Genomic DNA, 18901 nt, shown 5'->3' with positions numbered 1-18901 from the left:
AGCTTTTGCTTGACACAGCCAGGCAGAGCCACCCTGCACAGCTACACACACGCCTGGCTAAGGTGGCCGGCTCCAGAAGAGTGGGCAGGGCTCTTTCTGCACCACCTCCCCTCCCTGTTCTGGGGTGATGAGTGAAGTCGAGTGCCTCCCTCCCTCCACAGCCCCCTTCCCTTCCTGCCCTGAGCCCCTAGCCCGCCTTGCATGCCACACCCACCTAGGAAGCCTTCCTTAGTCACCCACACCGTGGCATGAACAAGCTGGTTCAGTTTCCCCAGGATAGTGGTGTTTTAAGTGTGTCCCCCTCCCTGTACCAGGGGCATCACTGCCACCAGAAACTAGTTAGAAATGGAAAATCTCAGCCTCTCCCCAGGCTTCCTGAATCAGCTGGGCCAGGCAGTCTGTTTTAACAACATGCTCTGCCCTGGTACATGGGAGAGTCTCCCTGAGTGGAGGGGAGCCATCCACCTGGCATCCAGAATCCCAGCCCCAGGCTCACTGGCTGTGAGACTCGGCCCAGGCATTTCCCTTCTCAGTTTTCTCATCTGTGAAATGGCACAGTAACAGCTACTGGGAGCATCAAAAACTGAGTCATGAAGGGCCCAGGGGTGCTCAGTGCATTGTGGGCACTGGAAGGGCAGTGATTACTATGGGCTGGCCTGGGGGAGGGGGAGGGTTGCAGCCCAGGTGAGACTGCAAGGCAGACGCGGTGAGGTGAGCGGCAAGTGGGAGGGTGAATTCCTGGCTGATGGTGTTTACTCCTTTTTTTTTTTTTCTGGATAACATGGTGTTCACAGTTAAGACAGCCTTTCAGTCGTCTGTGGTTTTTTTTTTTTTCTTTTAAACCAAATAAACTTAACCAACTAAACAAAACCAAGACCATTTATAACAAAGTCCACCAGTGCAAACATTTACAATCTCCCCAGAAAGCATTTTATCCAAGGCAGAGAGGCCTGCAGGATTTTAAGAGGCTGCAGCTCTTGTCTTTAAAACCACTACCATCTTCATGTTTGTCTGGGGCTTTTTTCTCCACGTGGAGGTACTTTTCCATCTGTCCTCCTTTTTCCCAGTAAAGCCTGAGAAGGTGAGGGGCAGTCCTCTTCCAGGTGCTTGGACCAAACCTGGACACTCCGCCCAGGTCATTTTGGGCTGGTGGCCGTGACCCCAGATCTGCCCCTGATGGCATTGGTGAAATACCACTAGTCAGTCGCTAAGATCTGCAAATCAGGAGATTTCACCAGAAATTCAGATTCACCACTTCCCTGGGCACAATTCCTCTGGCCAAATTGGCTGGTGCCAGGGAGGGACTGGCGGGATAGCATCTGAGTCATTTTTTGAAAAATATTGAGATAAAAATCCATGCAACACAAAATTTTAAAGTGAACAATTCTGTGGCCCTTAGTACAGCATATCCACAAATTCCTCTAGTTCCAAAATGCATTCAACACCCCGGAAATAAGCCTGCCTCACTAGCAGCCCCCGTTCCCCCACCACAGACCTGCTCTCCACAAATCGGTCTATTCTGGACCCCTCATGTAAGGGGACAGACCCCGTCCCCTCCTCTGCTGGCCCCGTGGGCTCCCTGTCACCTTGACCACTCAGATTGGCAGCAAACATCCTCCCTGGGTGCAGGGTCTCCGATGGACAGCAGCCTGTGCTTGCCTTCTCAGCCGCATGCTGTGTTTCATTAGAAAAATGTATGTTTAGATTTTCCACTTTGAAGTAATTTCAGACTCATGCATAGTGGCCACCATAATGCAGAGATCCCCTAGACATACCTTACGCAGGTTCCCCCAAATGCCCACACCCCGTCTGACCCCTGGGTAATTCCCGGAACCAGGCAGAGACAGCAGGCCGACTCATGCACAGCCTTCACCAGATCTTGGTGTCAGCCCTGGGACCCTCCTGCCTGGGACACAGCCTGGGTCGCACTGTTGTCCCATCTCCTCGGACTCCTCCACCATCAACGGTCCCTCCGTCTTTCCCTGTCTTTCCTGACTGGTACTGCCTAGTTATTTGAAGCTTTCCTAGGAACAGGAATAGGTCCTGCCATGTCTGAATTTCAGTCCCCTCTGGGCTCATTTCCAGGGGAAGCAGATCCTGAAGGAGGGAGGGAAGTGGAGGGTGGGGGAAGACTCAGGCCTCCCCAGCTGCCTACAATACTGTGGCAGATACAGGTGCCATAGAGAGGAACTGGGGCTTCGTGGGGGCCCCAGGGAGGGGCTGAGTGGAGGCTTCCCTGGAGGCTGAGGGAAGCCCCCCACCATCCTGCCCCACTAAGCCGGAGTTCCTGAGAAGTCAGCAGGGCCTCAGGGCCTCAGAGGTGGCTACAGACGCTAAGCCTAGGCTTCAAGGTATTAATGGGAAAAAAACAAAATCCATAAAATAACTTAAGGGGTTTTATTCTGAGCCAATACAAGTGACTGTGGCTAGGGAATACATAAACCCAAGGTTTGAGTAAGCGGCCCCGAGGTGGTCGGGTTACAGTTGGTCTGATACATTTCAAGGAGATAGGAATTTCAGGTTAAGCCATAAATCAATACGTAAAGTACATGTTGGTTCAGCCTGGGCAGGTGGGACATCTTGAAGCTGGACTTACAGGAAGATTTAGAGACACTTTAATTGGTAATTGGCTGAGAGTGAAGCTTCGCCTAAAAATTTGGAGTCAATAGGAAAGAATGCTTATGATAAGGAAGGCTGCTAATCATAGCACAGGCCCCAAATACACAGTGACGTGTGAAGCAAATGGACGGCCTGGGCACCTGACCTGATCCTCAAGTTCACACGGCCTTACGTCCTGTCTATAGTTGCCACAGAGTGTCTGTTTTGTCAGCTGTATGATTTTTTTTTTTTTTTTGAGACAGTTTCACTCTGTCACCCTGGGTAGAGTGCTGTAGCATCATAGCTCACAGCAACCTCAAGCTCTTAGGCTCAAACCATCCTCCTGCCTCAGCCTCCTGAATAGCTGGGACTATAGGCACCTGCCACAACACCTGGCTATTTTTAGAGATGGGGTCTTGCTCTAGCTCAGAGTGGTCTCAAACTCATGAGCTCAAGCAATCCACCTGCCTTGGCCCCTCAGAGTGCTGGGTTACAGGCATGAGCCCCTGTGTCCGGCCTGATCTCTTTGATGTTAATGTCAACGTTGTATCTGAACTCCAGCAGTGGGAAGAAACTTGAAGTTGGGTGAAGCCAGGGGAGGGGACAGTCACAGCAGAAACAGCAGCAACCAGGGATAAGACCCTTAGCTCATGCCCAGATCCCCACCCAGCCCTGTTGTAACTCCTCAAAGAAGCTCCACCAAGTGGGGGCAGTGAGGGGTAAAGCCAGGCTTGGTTGAGAACCCGAACCCTGTGAAACTAGTACCTTTTTCTAAACTTTTTAATTTGAAATTAACCAGCGTATGTTTTGAGTGGGTTGTACATAGGGCTCAAGATGCCAAATATCCCCAAGGCTGGACCGTCTCCAAGCACACCCATACACAGATATGCTTAAACATGTATGTGTTGTCACGTAACAGCACCCTAATGCTGCTCTGCTGTTTTTCATATCAACACATTAGAGAGTATGGCCCTTCCACCTGTTGCCCTGCTGTGTGGCCAGGCCACACCTAAAGGGATGAGGCCCAAACCTCCTTGAATCTGTGACCGTCAGGGTGGGCCAGTCCCACTTACTCCCACACCCAGGCTGGCCAAACCCTGCACCAGTGCTGGCCTAGAAAGGGAAGTCAGAAATGTCATCTGTTCTCCTAGTACAAAGGCCAGCACCTTTCAGGATTTTTTTTTTTTAAATTTGGAGACAGAATCTTGTTACGTCAGCTAGATGCTAGGTTCTACCTCCTGAGTTCAAGCAACCCTCCAGCCTCAACCTCCCAAGTAGCGGGAACCACAAGTGTGAGCTACTGCACCGGGCCAGGCCTTTGTTTTCCCAACACTGACAAGTGATTTGTGCTCTGCAGACTTAGAGTAAATGCTTGTTACCTGAATGGCTGGTGAAACAAAGGCCTGTGTCTCACTCATCGTTTAAGGCCCAGCTCAGACATCATTTCCTCTAGGGTCCATGGTCACCCCAGGCAGGGTTACGTCCCACCCTTAGTCCTGCAGCCCCTTCACCCTCATCAGAGCACCTAAGCCCCCTGTGTGACCGGCTGTGAACCTCTCTGCTACCAGACTGGCTTCCAAACCTTCTGGCATTGCCACCTGCTGGCACATGGTGAGGGAATGAGCAGATGACCCATGTCACCAGCACCACGTCTACTGTGGCCTACGAGGACAACAGGCAGGAGGAGCTCTGCAAGGGTCCACATCTCCGCTGGGACCACACAGCCCCATATGGGGGAGCAGGCGGCTGACCCCACCCCAGTGTTGGTCCCAGCTGGAGACCTGGAGGGTGACACACGACAGTGAACATGAGAGGGATGAGGAACAGGCCAGGGAAGGAGGGTCCTGGGATTTCAGGGACCCAGCATGGAAGCTGAAGACGGGGTGGGGGGGACAAGGTGACCCTCCAGGGCAGCGTTAATCCAGCACATGCCACGTAAGTGCTGGGGTTGGAGATCAACCAAGGTCCTCAGCAACGGAAGGATGGAGGCTGGAGACGGTGCAGCTGCTGCAGAAGACCCTCCCCACCCTGCCCGCTGCGCCCAGGGCTGGGGCTGCCATGCTGACCTGGCCACAAAGTTGACGTCGTCCTTCACCCTTGCTCACCTCCTGGCACACTGGGAGGGGCACAAGGCCGTGCTCACCCAAGGGAAAGCTCTAGGGAAGATACAAATCTTCAACTAAAAGAAAAGGAGGTGACAGGAAGCCGAGGGGTCCAGCCAGCTGCGTAGACAGAGGCACACATGTGAACACAGGGTGTGACGGGTCCCTGCCAGGTAAAGAATATTTGTCCTTACTGATGTCCTCCTCCTCCTCTGCTTTCCAGTGAGACTCTGCTTCTCCCGGGCTGGCTCCACTTCTAGGCAGAATTGGGGGCAGGGCAGAGGGAAACAGGACCCATCGAGGCAGGAGAAGGCAGGTGAGGCGGCTTCCCTTCACGGTGGGGAGTCCGGACTGAGATGAGGGCAGGAGAAAACGAGCAAAACCTTCTCCTGAGACTGGCAGAGGCTGGAGCTGGGCAGGAAGGGCCAGGAGGCGGAAAGGAAGGCTGGAGACAGGCGAACGTTCTGGGGGGCGCGGATCAGGGGTTCTGGGACCAGCGTGGGATGTAGGGCAAACAGGGAGGAGAGAAAGCAGGATTTCCAGAAACCTAATTGTGGGTTACAAGTGTTCCTTTCAACATTTTAGGGAAGAACAAGTTAAAACCCAGATTCTTCTCCACCGGCTTCTTGGTACTCTCTAGACTGGGTTGCCTGAACTATGGCTCTTATCAGGGTTACATCTGTAGACCTGAGGGAATAATCCCCATGACAACAGAGAGGTTGGGGCTATCATTGCTCACATCCAAGATGGAGAAACTGAGGCATGAAGAGGTCATGTGTGTTTCCAGGTTCAGAGCTAGAAAGGGGCTGAGCCAGGACAAACTGACCCTAAATCCTGACCTCTTTTCCTTACCCAGCTCTGCCCCTGGGGAGGATCCTATAACCCTGAATCATCTCTTTTGCAGAGCTGAATATTTCAGGCCAAATCTGAGTGAGGTTTTGCTGTTTCCTCTGCAAAGTTTGTCCTTACCCAAGGGCCCTGCTGCCTGATCCTGGCACAGCCCTCTGTTCACCGGGGTGGGGCGGCTCTGAGCACGGAACAGGAATGCAGATAACTCAAAAGCTCTCGTTCATCTTTGTGGTAAAAACACAGGACAATTTAAAGATGTACAATGTGATGATGCCCAGCCCTGGCCTGGATGGGAGATGAGCACCCCCGCCCCTGCATCTGTGTTGGCAGAAGTTTAAATCTGCATTACATCCAGGGCACAGTTTGGCTCTAGGAGTGAAAGGTCTTGAAAACGCAAAGCCTTTGACTCAGCAGCTCCACTTTAGGAGCACAGGCGACCTCAGGAAATAACCTCTCTTGACACAGCACGGGGAAGGTCCACTGACCCCAGATCCAGGCTCCCATGTGGCCAGTGGAGTTCATGTCTGATTAAACGACCAGTTCTTCCCTGGGCTGCTCTGGCTTCCCCTGGCATGGGACAGCATTTTGGCTATTTTTTCAAATAGCATCTAATTATACATACATGTCTCTATTTATATTGTGACTTGCCTTCCAATGCCTAAAGCCACGGAATTTTCTACCTGGAAAAGACCTCAGGGGTTTTCTTGTCCAACATTTCCCAAAGTGCATCTCCCACAGGAGGTTCACGGGCGTGTGGGAACAGATGTTTGCATGATTAAGCTTGGAGACATGGGACATCCTCCCTGCAGGACTGCTCAGAGCCTTTACTGGATGCTGGGTGTCCCAAGTGTCCACAAGACAGACATGAGCAGAGGATGCGGTTTCCGCACCTCCTTGGCCGCTGTGTTGGTCTCCTGCAGCTGCTGTGACAAATGACTGCAAACTGGGTGGCTGGAAACAGAAGTGCCCCCTGTCACATTCCAGAGGCCGGAGTCTAAAGAGAGGTGTCAGTGGGCTGGGCTCCCTCTGGGGGCGCCGGGTGGAGACCGCTCCCTGGTCTTCCAGCGTCTGTCTGGTGGCTGCTGGCGGCCCTCGGCATTCCTGGCTTGTGGCTGCCTCAGCCCACACTCAGCCTCTGTCTTCACATCATTCCCTTTTCTCCTCTCTCACAAGGAGACAGGTGACTGTACTTAGAGCCCACCTGGAGACCCAGGACCATCTCTTCTTCCTAAAATGTTTAAGTCGATGGCAACTTTGCCATATCACTGGTTCTGGGGATTAGAATGTGGACACATTTTAGGGGGCAGCCACTCAGCCCCCTGCGGCCACTGGGCACTGCCTCTGAGGAGAGGATGCTCCCAACAACATGAAAGAGAAACTGCTGGGTCCAGCCTCACTTATTTACAGGTGGAAAAACGGAGGCCTCGGGCAGATTGGAGACATGCTCAGGCCTGGGGTTAGTGTGTGTCAGAGGTGGCTTCCAGCCCTTTCAGTAGCCACATGGCCTCCTTGGTGGTCCCGATGTGGCATGGTCCAGTCCTGCATATGGTGCTCCAGGACCATGACTGCAGAGATGGGATCAGTGCATTTGGGCTGCTCTCCTCGGCCGGGTGCTGAATTCATCCCGTATGTGCCAGGGTTACTTTGCCCACCCCCAGCAAAGGTGTTTATCATCGGGTGTCAAATGTGCCCATGAAACCCATTTGACAGATAAGGAAACTGAGGACTACAGTGGAGGAATCGCCCCTCCAGTGCAGCCCAGCTGGGTTCCTCCCACAGAAAGTTCTGCTTCCCAGGATGGCCCACAAGGCCTTTGTACCTGGCCTCAAGCCCTCCCCTCTGAGATGCCCCAGACTCCTGTCCCAGGGACCCAACACCCCAAACTGCAGCCCCCACATGCCCTATAGGATGGGTCCTGCCTCACTGTTAACATACGAGGGACACTCAGCGGGTCATTCCTCCCTTGGGGCCTAAGTGTCTTCTTTTGGAATATGAGGTTCAAGGGCTCTGAGGAGGCTACAGGCCTCGTGGTCATGGTTGACTGTGGCCCCCAGCCCCTGGAAGCTCTGCAGACACCGTCCCCACATATGACCCCCCACAGGGCCTTCCTGGCAGTGGGCGCATGCCTGGGGTGCTCTAGGGAGGAACAGGGTGGATGTGCCTGGTCTGACCCCTTCCTGGGAGGGGGCACCACAGTGGATGGTGCCAGCAGACAACAGTGCAGAAGTGTGGTTTGCGCAGAGCCGGGGTGTCGTCTGGGTGGGGACACTTCTGTGGCTTTCAGTGGCTTCATGTCCTGGGCTGGGCTGACCCGGTGGGCTCAGTGAGTCCTGTGGGCACAACCTCAGACCTGGAGCCCGTTTCTGTTTCACCAGGTCTGAGGACAGTTTATGCCCATGAAAAAGAGCTATGTGGCCCAGGCTGAAGTCACACGCCAGCCCACTGGGCCACAGCGTCCCTTCCCAAGCTAGCCACATAGCAGGTTACAGAGCCAGAGTGAACCATCCTAATTTGAGCTCTAAAATTTCTTGTGAACCTCTCCCTTTTTCCGGGAATTCAAAGGATTCAGTCCAACGCCTGGACAAGAAGGAGCCCAACCTGCTTCCATGAAACTGGGGAAACTGGGTGGCATAAGGTGTGACCAGCAGCTGGGCTCTCTCCTTCCCTTGCTGGGGACCCTGGGCAAGCTGTATAGCTGCTGAAGCCTCAGTTTTCTCATCTATAACATGGGATGTCACTTCTACAGGTGGTGCTGGGGGAGCTCAGGACCACTTAGCCTGTGGGAGGGAAGGGACAATAAGCCCCCGTCCTCCTCCCATCTTTTCATGCTTAGCCAGAACAGCTTGGGTCTGTCTTACAAGTAAAAATTCACTTGGAAATGTGTCCTGGAGCTAACAGGCTGTGAGAAACCCATATGTCCAGTTTAGGGGCCCTCGGGTCGTGGTCAGAGGGCAGAGATGAGGAGCCTGGGCCTGCCTGGCTTCCTTTCCTGCCTTCTGAAGCTGCCCACCTTGATTTCAGTCATGGGACACAAGCAGAGCTGCCACTCACAAAGCCCCACCCCAAGTGAACATGTGACCCAGGCCTGGCCAACCAACTCACTGGCCACTGATAGGGCCAAAGAGTAGCCATGTGACCAAATCTAGCCAATCAAAGTCCTTCCTTGGGGTTTTTATATTCTGAAATAGGTAGAGAGATGCTCTCTCTTGCTCTTTTTTTTTTTTTTTTTAACAAGCTGAGAAGACCTAAGCTGAGGCCACTCACATCATGTTTCCCACTCCTGGGAGAAAAACCTGTCCACTCAAGGAGAAAATGAGGTTCCCAGAGCAGACAAGACAGAGAGGGATACAAGATTTCAGAGCACTGAGGTCCCCGCTTATAGCTCTAAGGGCCCCAGAGTGGCCTTGGGGCTGCAGCGTCCTCTGGTTTGGGTTTCTGTCACTGACAACTGTGGGGGTCCCACCTGACCTGGGCCCACAGGGGAAGGCAGAGAAAGCTTCCTCAGCTGCCAAGGCCCCAGTGGGGGCCTTAAGCTTCTGGAGGGCAAGTTTAAGAACTTCGACTTCTGTTTACTTATTTTGCTGCATCCTTGCCCTAAGAAACCAAACTCAGTTTGGGGTATCCTGCTTGTGCTCAGAGGGGGGGAGGAGGAGCCAGTTCACTTAGGACTTGACAGCGGGCCAAGGGCCTCACTCTGAATCTCAGGGTGACTGGAGGATGCCGAGGGCTTCATCCCAGCCCAAAGTCACACACAGAGACTTCCAAGCAGAATACATGTGAGGACCCAGCTCTCTTAACTCCAAAGCCCACATCCTCAGGCTTTTGGATTTCATAAAAACTCAAAAGAATCTTTTGAGAATAACACCATCCTTTCAGAAACAGGGCAGCTGAGTCCTCGATGATGAAGGAAGGCCACCATCTGTGAATCAAGGCCAGACCTTGAGTTTGGGTGTGAGGACACCTCTGATCTTCCTCTGTTTCCTCAAGGTCTTGACTTTGGCAATAGGCAGCTGCAGACAGATGTGAGTGCCCTGGGGCCACCGTGACAAAGTGCTACAAGCTGGGGGCTCATGATAGTGGAAATGTACCCTCTCCCAGCTCTGGAGGGTAAAAGTGCAAAATCGAGGTATTGGCAGGGCCACACTGGCTCTGAGCTCTCCAGGGAGAGATCCTTCCTGCCTCTTCCCTGGTGTCCCTCAGCTTGATACACGTCACTCTCTGCCTCCATCCTCATGTGGCCTCTCCTCCACATCTGGGTCTAAATTTCTTTTTTCTTGTCAGCACACCAGTCATTGGATTAAGGCCCGCCCTAATCCAGTATGATCTCATCTTAATGAGTTACATCTGCAAATGGCGCATTTTCAAAATTAAGGTCGCACTCACAGGTTCCAGGGGTTAGCACTTGAGCATATCTTTTTTAGGAGACAGAATTCAACCTGATAGAGTGGGCCGGCATTTTGTGTCCCCCCCACCATGCTGCCAGCACAGTGTGAGAAAGACCAAGCCTAGGACTATTCCCTCTGGCCTAAGGAACCACTGGGGACTGCTGGGGACCCCTGAGCCATCTGCCTTCCCTGGTAACTGAGGCTCAGCATGTTTCCCTTTCAAGGAGCAGCTGGCCTGAGGTCAGCCAGCTGTCCAGTGGCAAAGCCAGGCCGGAAGGCAAGAGCATTAAGGCCAAGCCAGGGCTGGGTTATAAGCCCAGAGTCCCAACCCCAGTGCAGGAAATGGGCCCAGCCAAGAGAGGAATGAGGGCCCCAGGGTCACCTCCCAGGCTGCAGGTGTGCAGCAACCCACCAGCCCAACCCTGTCCATCACCCTCGGTCCTCTGGACAGGGACCAGAGTTGAGTCCCATGCAGCTGGTGCTGCAGGGGTCTTGAGAGCCCTGCCAACCCAGATGACACACTTTCTAGAGGCACTCAGCGACTGACCTGTGGGCATGTGGTGATCATTCAGGGCTGATGTGGGAGCTGGGGCCCTGACACCCGGTTCTGCCAATGATAGCCTCCAAGCCCTCCACCCACCAAGAGGACACCAGTGGTGTCTTTTTGGCCCATACGAACACAGTCTTGGCTTCATAATGCTTTGATAGTGGCAGTCAGGAAGGAAATGTCACCCATTCAGCAGCCAGACTGAAGCTGAGACTGCTGACTTGGGGGAAGGGTCGGGGAGCCAACAGGGATGACACCTGCTGTGCTCCAGATACTTCCCGCACACACTGTCATCCAACCCTCCCCAAGAGACGGTGACACACCCTGCTCACCTGTGAGCAACCAGAGGCTCGGGTGACCTGGAGTCAGCCCAGGGTGTTCCCATCCGCTCAGGCCCTTGTGGGGTGTTGGTTCATCTCTCAGGGCCTCAGTTTCATCATCTGTAAAATGGGCATCACAGACCCAGTCTGACGGGAGTGACATCCCAGGAGTAGGTACATCACAGGTGCTCAGGTGACAGAGGGCTTCCTGGGTGACAAAAGTCCATCAGCTTGAACAACCATGTTTATTGTGTGCAGTTCTGGGGGTCAGAGCCCAACATGGGTCTCACTGGGGCTAAAATCGGGTGTCAGCAGGGATGGTTCCTTCTGGAAGTTCTAGGGAAGCATCTGCACTGTCCACCTTCAAAGTTGGCACGCTACGCCTTCGAACCTGCTTCCAAAGCCATGAGTCCCTCCCACGCAGCTGGCTAGTGTTCTCTGAATTTAAAGACTAGTGTGATTGGATTAGGCCCACCTGGTAACCCACGCTCTCTCAGCTCCTTAACCTCTGTCCCACCTGCAGAAGCTCTCTGGCCAGATTAGGCAGCAGACACAGGTTCCGGTTAATTAGGGTGAGGACACCTGGCCATCGCCTAACTCGTCTGGCCCCAGGGGAGCCGAGTTGGATTCCATAAAGCCAGGGATGCCTGGGCTGGTCTTCGGCAGTTCTTTTTGGAAGAAGAGGATTCCACTAAAACCAGTTCATTCGAGGACCATTTCCCATCTTTCTGCTGTTTTTGACTCTTTTCAAAGAGGCCCTGTCTCGCCAGGGAGACTGGGTCACATCTGCCAAACCTTTACTTCAAAATAAACCCTACTAGGAAATTTCCATGGGACCAGGCCCTTTTCTCCCCCACAAACCTGCCTGAAATCCAAAACCTCGCAGGGCTTCTTAGACAGGGCATGAGACCCGACGCTGTGCTGCCTACGGGTTTTCTGTTGTTTTTTTCCTCATCTCCAACCCTCCTCTGGGACGCTGCAGCAGCACTGTCCTCTCTCTGCTGTGTCCCAGTCCCCGGTTCCTCCCCCACCACGTGTCCTGTCCCTGCTGGGCTGCACCCTGCCCACACCCCATCTCTAAGCCCTCGAGGTCGATTGTCCACAGCTAGCTCTTCATGAGACCAACTCTGGGAATTCTGGGAAAGCCTGGCATTCGAGACCACTTTTTTCATCAAAAAAGAAAAACCCACCCTCAGTCCTCAGAAACATTCTGATGCTCAGAGCTGAGTTTGGAGTCTTTTGTATCTGCTCTGTTCACAGTTGCTGGAACAGATGACATCTCCTGTGGCCCCAGGGTTTTTGCTGATCCTCTGCATACTCTGAATAAAGCTCTTCCACTCCCCTTCACCTGAAGGACTCCTGATTAGCCATCCTTCATGCCTTACCTTAAATATCAGTCCCAAAGGCTCTTACCATAAACACCTCCGAAGAACATCACCCATGTGACATCTGGAGCCTGCCTTCTCTCTGTGGCACTTGCCATAGATGAAATTAAATCCTGAAATCTGCCATGGCTTATCCACTGTCTGCCTCCACTGCTGATTCCCTAGGCTTAGCACAATGTCCGGAGCATAGGAGATGCCCAGGAAAGCCATACCACTTTGGATGCTGATAGCAGGCCACCAGCAGTAGATATTAGTTGCAGTCACCAAATATTTCTGGCTTTTCTTTGGAGGGTGAGGATCTGGTAGGATTATACTCTCTGCCCCTTGTGGTGAGGAGGTAGCACTCATTCTCCTGCATATCAACACTAAACAGCATGAGCAGAGGAGACGTGTGTCACTGCCAGGCTAGAGCACTAAACTGACCCTCTGGCACGGTGGCTCCCTAAACTGAGGACCCTGAGTGTCTGTGATGAACAGAACTCCCCAGCTCTCTGGGATGGACATGGAGAACAAGCAAGGAACGAATCTTCACTGTCTTCAGATACCGGGATTTGGGGCTTATTTGTCACAGCAGCACCATGCAGCCACTCCTGACTGACACGCCACCTTCTGCCCAGAGGCAAGAAAAGCAAAAGAAACCTGGGCCCTGGGGCCAGGACCTGTGAGTGCTCCAAGGTGGCCAGGCGGCAAAGGCCCCGAGGCTGCTGGGAGATGGCTGGTGTGGCCACAGCCGCAAGTCCCGGGGATGAGCCCAGACAGGGCGCAGGGCCAGGCACTGGAGAGCCTGGTAGGGCAGTAAGTGAGTTTGGGCATTTGTGGTCTCACTGTGCCTGGCGGTAGAAATCATTATTTAATAGTAATGAATAAATAAGTAACAGATTTATATAAAAATAATTTGTTTAATACATTAACTCAATCAGTATGATTGATTTCATCCATTTAATAATTTAACAAATCAATCAATAAAGGTAATACATTAAATAATAATTAAGAGCCCAGAGAAGAGTATATCCCCCCACTTTGAACACACAAAAGGTACTTCCTACTTGGCCAGAAATTCACTATTAGAGTGTCATTCCTTTGGCTTGTGACAAGGCCCAGGCAGAAGTGGGTAAAGGGTGATGGGCATGGCAGCCCCAAAGTGTGCAGCTCAGTGGCTCTGAGGTGATGACAGAGACCAGGATGGCAGGAGAGACATGTCCTGGGAGGGGCTGGGGAATGGCATGAGGGTGGAAGGAATGGCTTGTGTGAGGGCACAAGGCGGGACAAGGACAGTGGCTGCCTGGAGGGGGCAGGGTGGGGCAGACAGGGCGGGAAAGCCAGGGAGGAGATCAAGTTACGCGAAGGGGACTGAAGGGGGAGGACTGTTCAAATGTGGGTGTCGGAGGTAGTTCAGGCCACTTTCCGTTTCTTACTGAGTCTGAGAAACATTTCTCTCCATTTTAACATCTCTGAATTCAGGGTGCGGCTCAGATCTGATGAAAAGTCATAGCACAGTGGGTTTAGGAGCCAAAGGTCGAGGCCTTATGTGGCCTCCCAGGGGGGCTGGCACTACCACCCTCAAGCCTGGTGGCACAGAGAAAGATGAGCTGCTTTCCAGGTCCAGGAGTGATTAGGAAGCGTCGGACTCTGAAGAGGAACCTGTTCCGCTTGTGTTTTCCTAGTGATGTGGTCCCTGGGGCTCCCCCGCAGGAATCTCCGTGGGGGTCAGTCTGAAAGCCCTTCCGGTTAGTGACAAGGGACAGGAAATGCCCTGAAGGCCTGCCTCCTTTCTCTGGAGCGCAGGGTGACAGGACCTTGTGACAGAGCAGCCTGCACCTGAGGGAGAGTGTTGCCTGCCAGGAGCGCCATCCACACACCCGCAGCGTCCCCTTGGTCACGGTCGGAGTCTCCCCGAGGCTCTCACAGTGCCCCAGGCCGTGGCATTGGGGAAGAGCACAGCACTATTGGCCCCACTGCCCCTGGTGCCAGTGTCCCACCCACCGCCGCCAGGCCTCCCTCAGGCTGTCCCCCAGAGTGGCGATGCCGGCAGGCGTCCTTGTCAGCCCCACATGCTCTTGGTATCTCACACCTTCCACCATCTGTGTACTCAGCTCAGAGCACGGAGGTGGAGGCCGCAGGTGGGAGCCTGACACCTGTGTTCTCCCTGTTCCCAGGGAGCTTCACCTCTCTCTTTGACACCCACTGCTTGCAGGGTCAAGGCTTGTCCTGGGGTGGGCAGCGGGACGGGGACGGCCGGGGGACATAGTCCACTCAGGTCCTGGCTCACCTCATACTGGCAGCCTCGCAGGGAGGGAAGGCAGGCTCCGGCTCAGAGCCCAGGCCTGCCCCTTAGCACCTGCTACTCACCTGTGGAAATATCAAGGCACATGGAGACAGCACACGGAGGTACACGCTGAGCACACACAGCCCAGGCAGCATCACACGGACACACATACACGGTCGGGATCTGCTGAGGAAATGCGCTCGCCATGCCAGGTGCTGGGAAAAGCGGGCACCTGTCTCAGGCAGGGTCCCCACATCACAGGTGAGTGGGCTGGGGCAGGAAAACAGGAGGGGTCAGGCAGGGTCAGGCTGAACAAGGGCACCACCACAGCTGGCCCTGCCCCACCCTGACCCTCGGACAGCCCAGGTGAGCCAGACCTCTGTGCCACCCCCCAAAGCCTTCAGTCCCCAGAGTCACTCAGGGGGACCTCCACAGTGTTTGTGGTCTCACCCTCCCTGGCCCAAGGGCAGCCCCTGGAAGGAATGTGGCAGGCACTAGCCATAGGGAAGGGGAGCACAGAGGGGCCCGTGGGGCACCAGCTTCGTCTGCAACACACTTGGGGCTCCTGTAGGTGTGCTGGGCGGGAAGCTGTCCTAGCGACTTAGTCCTGAATATGGTGGGAAGGTGAGAGGGATGTGCTCATCTGTCTGGGAGCCTCAGTTTCCCCCGGGAAGGGCTGCCAATCCGGGGACCTGGCCTGCTGCTCTGTGGGGCTTCATGTGGACAAGACAGCTCACATGTCATCAGAGTCCTCCCAAACCGGCCTGGCACCAGAGGCCCCTGCAGAATGCAGCAGGGGGCCTGATTGGCTTCAGGGCCCACCCTGGACACAGTGCGAAACTGCCCACACTCCTCTCTGGCCGAGGTGGGCTGGGGTGGAATCAAAATTCGGTCAAGACCAAGTGTGCATATGCCACCTGCCCTGCACCTGGCTTCCCGCTTGCTTCTTGGTGAGAAGAGGTGACAGCAGGAGGGCCGAGGTGGCTACAAACGGGCCAGAGCAGGGACCAGGCCCTCCTCGGAACAAACTCATAGGATGAAAAGCCAGCCTGGGCAGGCCTGGCCGCAGCTGAGTAAGCAGCAGGCAGGAAGCCTGCGCAGGGCTTTCTTGGACTGGACAATGTCTTTTCAAGTAGGACAGCTTTGGGAAGAAGACACAGTCCTTGGAGAGGGGCCAAGTCAGTCCCTGGCCAACAGCCTCAGGCTGCACTCAGCCCAGCAAACTGGAGACAGCTGGGAGAGGGTTGGGAGGTGGGGACCAGGCAGCCTGATAGGGAGAAGGAGCTTCGGGGTGTGGCACCAGCCTAGGAAGGGGAGAGATTTGTGGTTCCCTCCCTGTTTCTTCCCTCCCTCCCTCCCTTCCTTCCTTCCTTCCTTCCTTCCATCCTCTTCCTATTTTTCCTTTGTCCAAATATTTATAAATGCCTACTAGGTCCCAGGTGCTCCGCTAGGCACAGGGGATTCAGCAGAGAAGAAAAAAAGTTTTTTTTTAATCCTGCCTTTATGACGCTTACATTCCAGTGGGGGAAATAGACAAATAAGTGAAATTGAGTTTTTACAAAAGTGCTGTGAGGAAAAAATGTCCACGGAAGGGGCATATTGTGGGATGAAGGGCTTGCAGCCCGGAAGGAAGCCCCCTGGCCAGGTAGCAGGGCCCCAGCAGAGGGCCAGCAGGTGTGAAGGTAGAGGCAGCGCGCCCTGGGCTGGAGGAGCGGGGTGCACATCCACCTTGTTCCCTTTCTGGGCTGTCCCGTGGGCTTCTCTGCAGCCCACTTGATTCCAATTTCTCTCCTTTTTCTCCAGGGACTAGCTGTGAGTGTCCACTTCAGCCTGATGCTGTTCTGGGTGCAGGGATTTGGGTGGGAGGAAGGGAGGTGGCATCTGCTCTCACACCGAGCACAGCGTAGAAGGGATGTTGAAAGCTGGCAGCCCACGGAATCACCTTGAATAAAAGACTTGTTCGGTTTGGCCAACACTGAATTTTTTCTTTTTGATGTAATTTCAAACTCACAGAAAAGTTGCAAAGACAGCACGCGGAGCTCTGCACATGCAGACTTGCCGATTGTTGAGATTTTTAGATATTGCTGTGCGTGTGTGTTCGTGGATCCGTCCTCTGAGCCATTTGGAGAGTAATCCGCACCCAGCAGACTCTTTCCCCTTAAATTCCTCAGTGAGCAATTCCCGAGAACAAGGACTGTCTCTCTTATACCTGCAGAATAATGACCAAATTCAGGAAACATTGCTACCGTTTTGTTATCTCGTCCATTCAAGTTTCTGGTTCACAATCTTATCAAATGTCACCAACTGTCCCCATAAGGTCCCTTGCTGCTGTATTTTCTTTTCCTAATCTCATGTGGGACCTGGGACCCCAGGCTGCGTCCACTTGTCACGAGTCTTTACCTCCTTCAATCCTGGACACTTCTTTGCCTCCCAGGCCTTCCTTTGTCTTTCCACAACACTGACATTTTCAAAGTACATGGACCAGTTATTAATGTCCCTCCGGAATCAGGCACATGCATATTTTATTATCAGCACAGAAGTGAGATCGTGCCCTCCTCGGGCCGAGACGTTGGCTTGTTCCACGTGTGACGAGGTCAGTTGTGATCACTTGATGAAGGTTTCTCCACCAAAAAGTTACTATCTTCCCCTTGGTAAATGATAAACAATCTGTGGGGACACACTTTGAGGGTTCTGCACATGTCCCATCACTCCTGGTGGATGGCACACACTGGCGACCTGACGCGGTTGTTGCTAATTTACTTGTAGTGGGAGGATGATAGTCGGTAATGAGAAGCTCCCTTTTGAAGGCAGCTTTCTCTTCTCCCTCTCTTACTTGTTTATTTTTTTCATTCATTTCGGTCAGTGTGGACTCCAGTTCTCTTATTTTATCCAGCGTGCTATAGTTCTTTATGACCTTTATTTCCATGTTCTTATTGTTCCAGATTTGCATAGCCTGGCTTCCAGTGATCTTTGAGAATGGTCTTTCTTTCTGGGGCAATAAGATGTTCTCAGCTCCCCTCTTTTTTCTGCCCTAGCCCTGGAATCAACCTCTTCTCCAAGGATCCCCAGCCTCTTGCTGTGGACCAGCGTCAAGGTTATTATCACCTTGAGCTCACCGCCCTTCCTATGGGAGGGTACGCCCCACCTCTCCACTGTCCCCGATCTTCCCATGGGAGTGCATGCCCCCACCTCTCCACCGTCCCCACTGCTCCCTGTTCTCCCTCCAGCTGAGCTATTCCCTTCAGGACCTCTCTGGCCCCTGAAGGCATCTGATGTGCAAACCTTGGCTTGGCCCTGCTCACCCAGTCATGGGAGCATGGAGGTGTTTCTCAACAACAGGTATTGTTGGCATTCAGGATGGCACCAGCCTTTTTTGTCCAGGACCCCCTAGAACATTACAGCCTATTTAGCTTCCCTGGCCCTGACCACTCCATTCACCTCTGTCCCTCAGATAGTGTGACAAGGCCCCCCACTTTCCAAATACTCCACTGTAGACAAGTGTGTGATCCAAGGTGGATCCACAGGGCTGTGAAGGTGGGGAGGGGGACCTGAAGTCAAGATTGTAGGCAAGAATCAGGAATGACTTCTGGAGGAGGTGATTTGTTTGAACAATAAATAGGGATTGGCAAAAACAAGGAGAAAGCAGCATTCCAGGCATCTTTGACACACAGAATATGATTGGGCAAACCTGAGAATTCTTTCTGGAAGCTTGAAATTGTGTCTGCTTAAAGGAGATTAGCAGAGGCTGTCCCTGTAGGGCTAGGCCTTGAGGACCCAGCTCACTTCCCCCTCATTCTGTCCCTTAGAAACCAGTCAGTTACCTCTGGGCCCACAGAGCAGAGGGGAATTAGGCTCCACATTTTTTTTTTTTTTTGAGGCAGAGTCTATGTCACCCTCAGTAGAGTGCTGTGACATCACAGCTCACAGTGACATCACAGCTCACAGCAACCTCTAACTCTTGGGCATAAGTGATTCTCTTGCCTCAGCCTCCCGAGTAGCTGGGACTACAGGCGCCCACCACAACGCCCGGCTATTTTTGTTGCAGGTGTCATTGTTGTTTAGCACGTCTGGGCCGGTTTTGAACCCGCCAGTCTCAGTGTATGTGGCTGGTGCTGTAACCACTGTGCTGTGGGATACGAGCCTGGGCTCCACCTTTTAAAGAGAGGAGGCAAAAGAATATGAGGACATATTTTTAAACTGCCACAGTTGGCTTTTCTAAAGGTTAAACCTAGAATTCCTGTTTGTCTCTGTAATTCCGCTCCTAGGTATAGACCCAGGAAAATTGAAAACTGGTGCAGGTTCACATCTGCGAAGGTGGAGGCCAGGCCCAGCGTCTCACAACTGTAATCCCAACACTTTGGGAGGCTGGAGCATTGCTTGAGGCCAGGAGTTCAAGACCAGGCTGGGCAACATGGAGCGAGCTCGCCTCTACCAAAAAAGAAAATTAAA

This window comes from Nycticebus coucang, chromosome 2 (assembly GCF_027406575.1).
Source record: "Nycticebus coucang isolate mNycCou1 chromosome 2, mNycCou1.pri, whole genome shotgun sequence".
NCBI classification, from domain to species: Eukaryota; Metazoa; Chordata; class Mammalia; order Primates; family Lorisidae; genus Nycticebus; species Nycticebus coucang.
The sequence above is the reverse complement of the archived record's forward strand: the minus strand, read 5'-3'. Positions refer to the sequence as shown.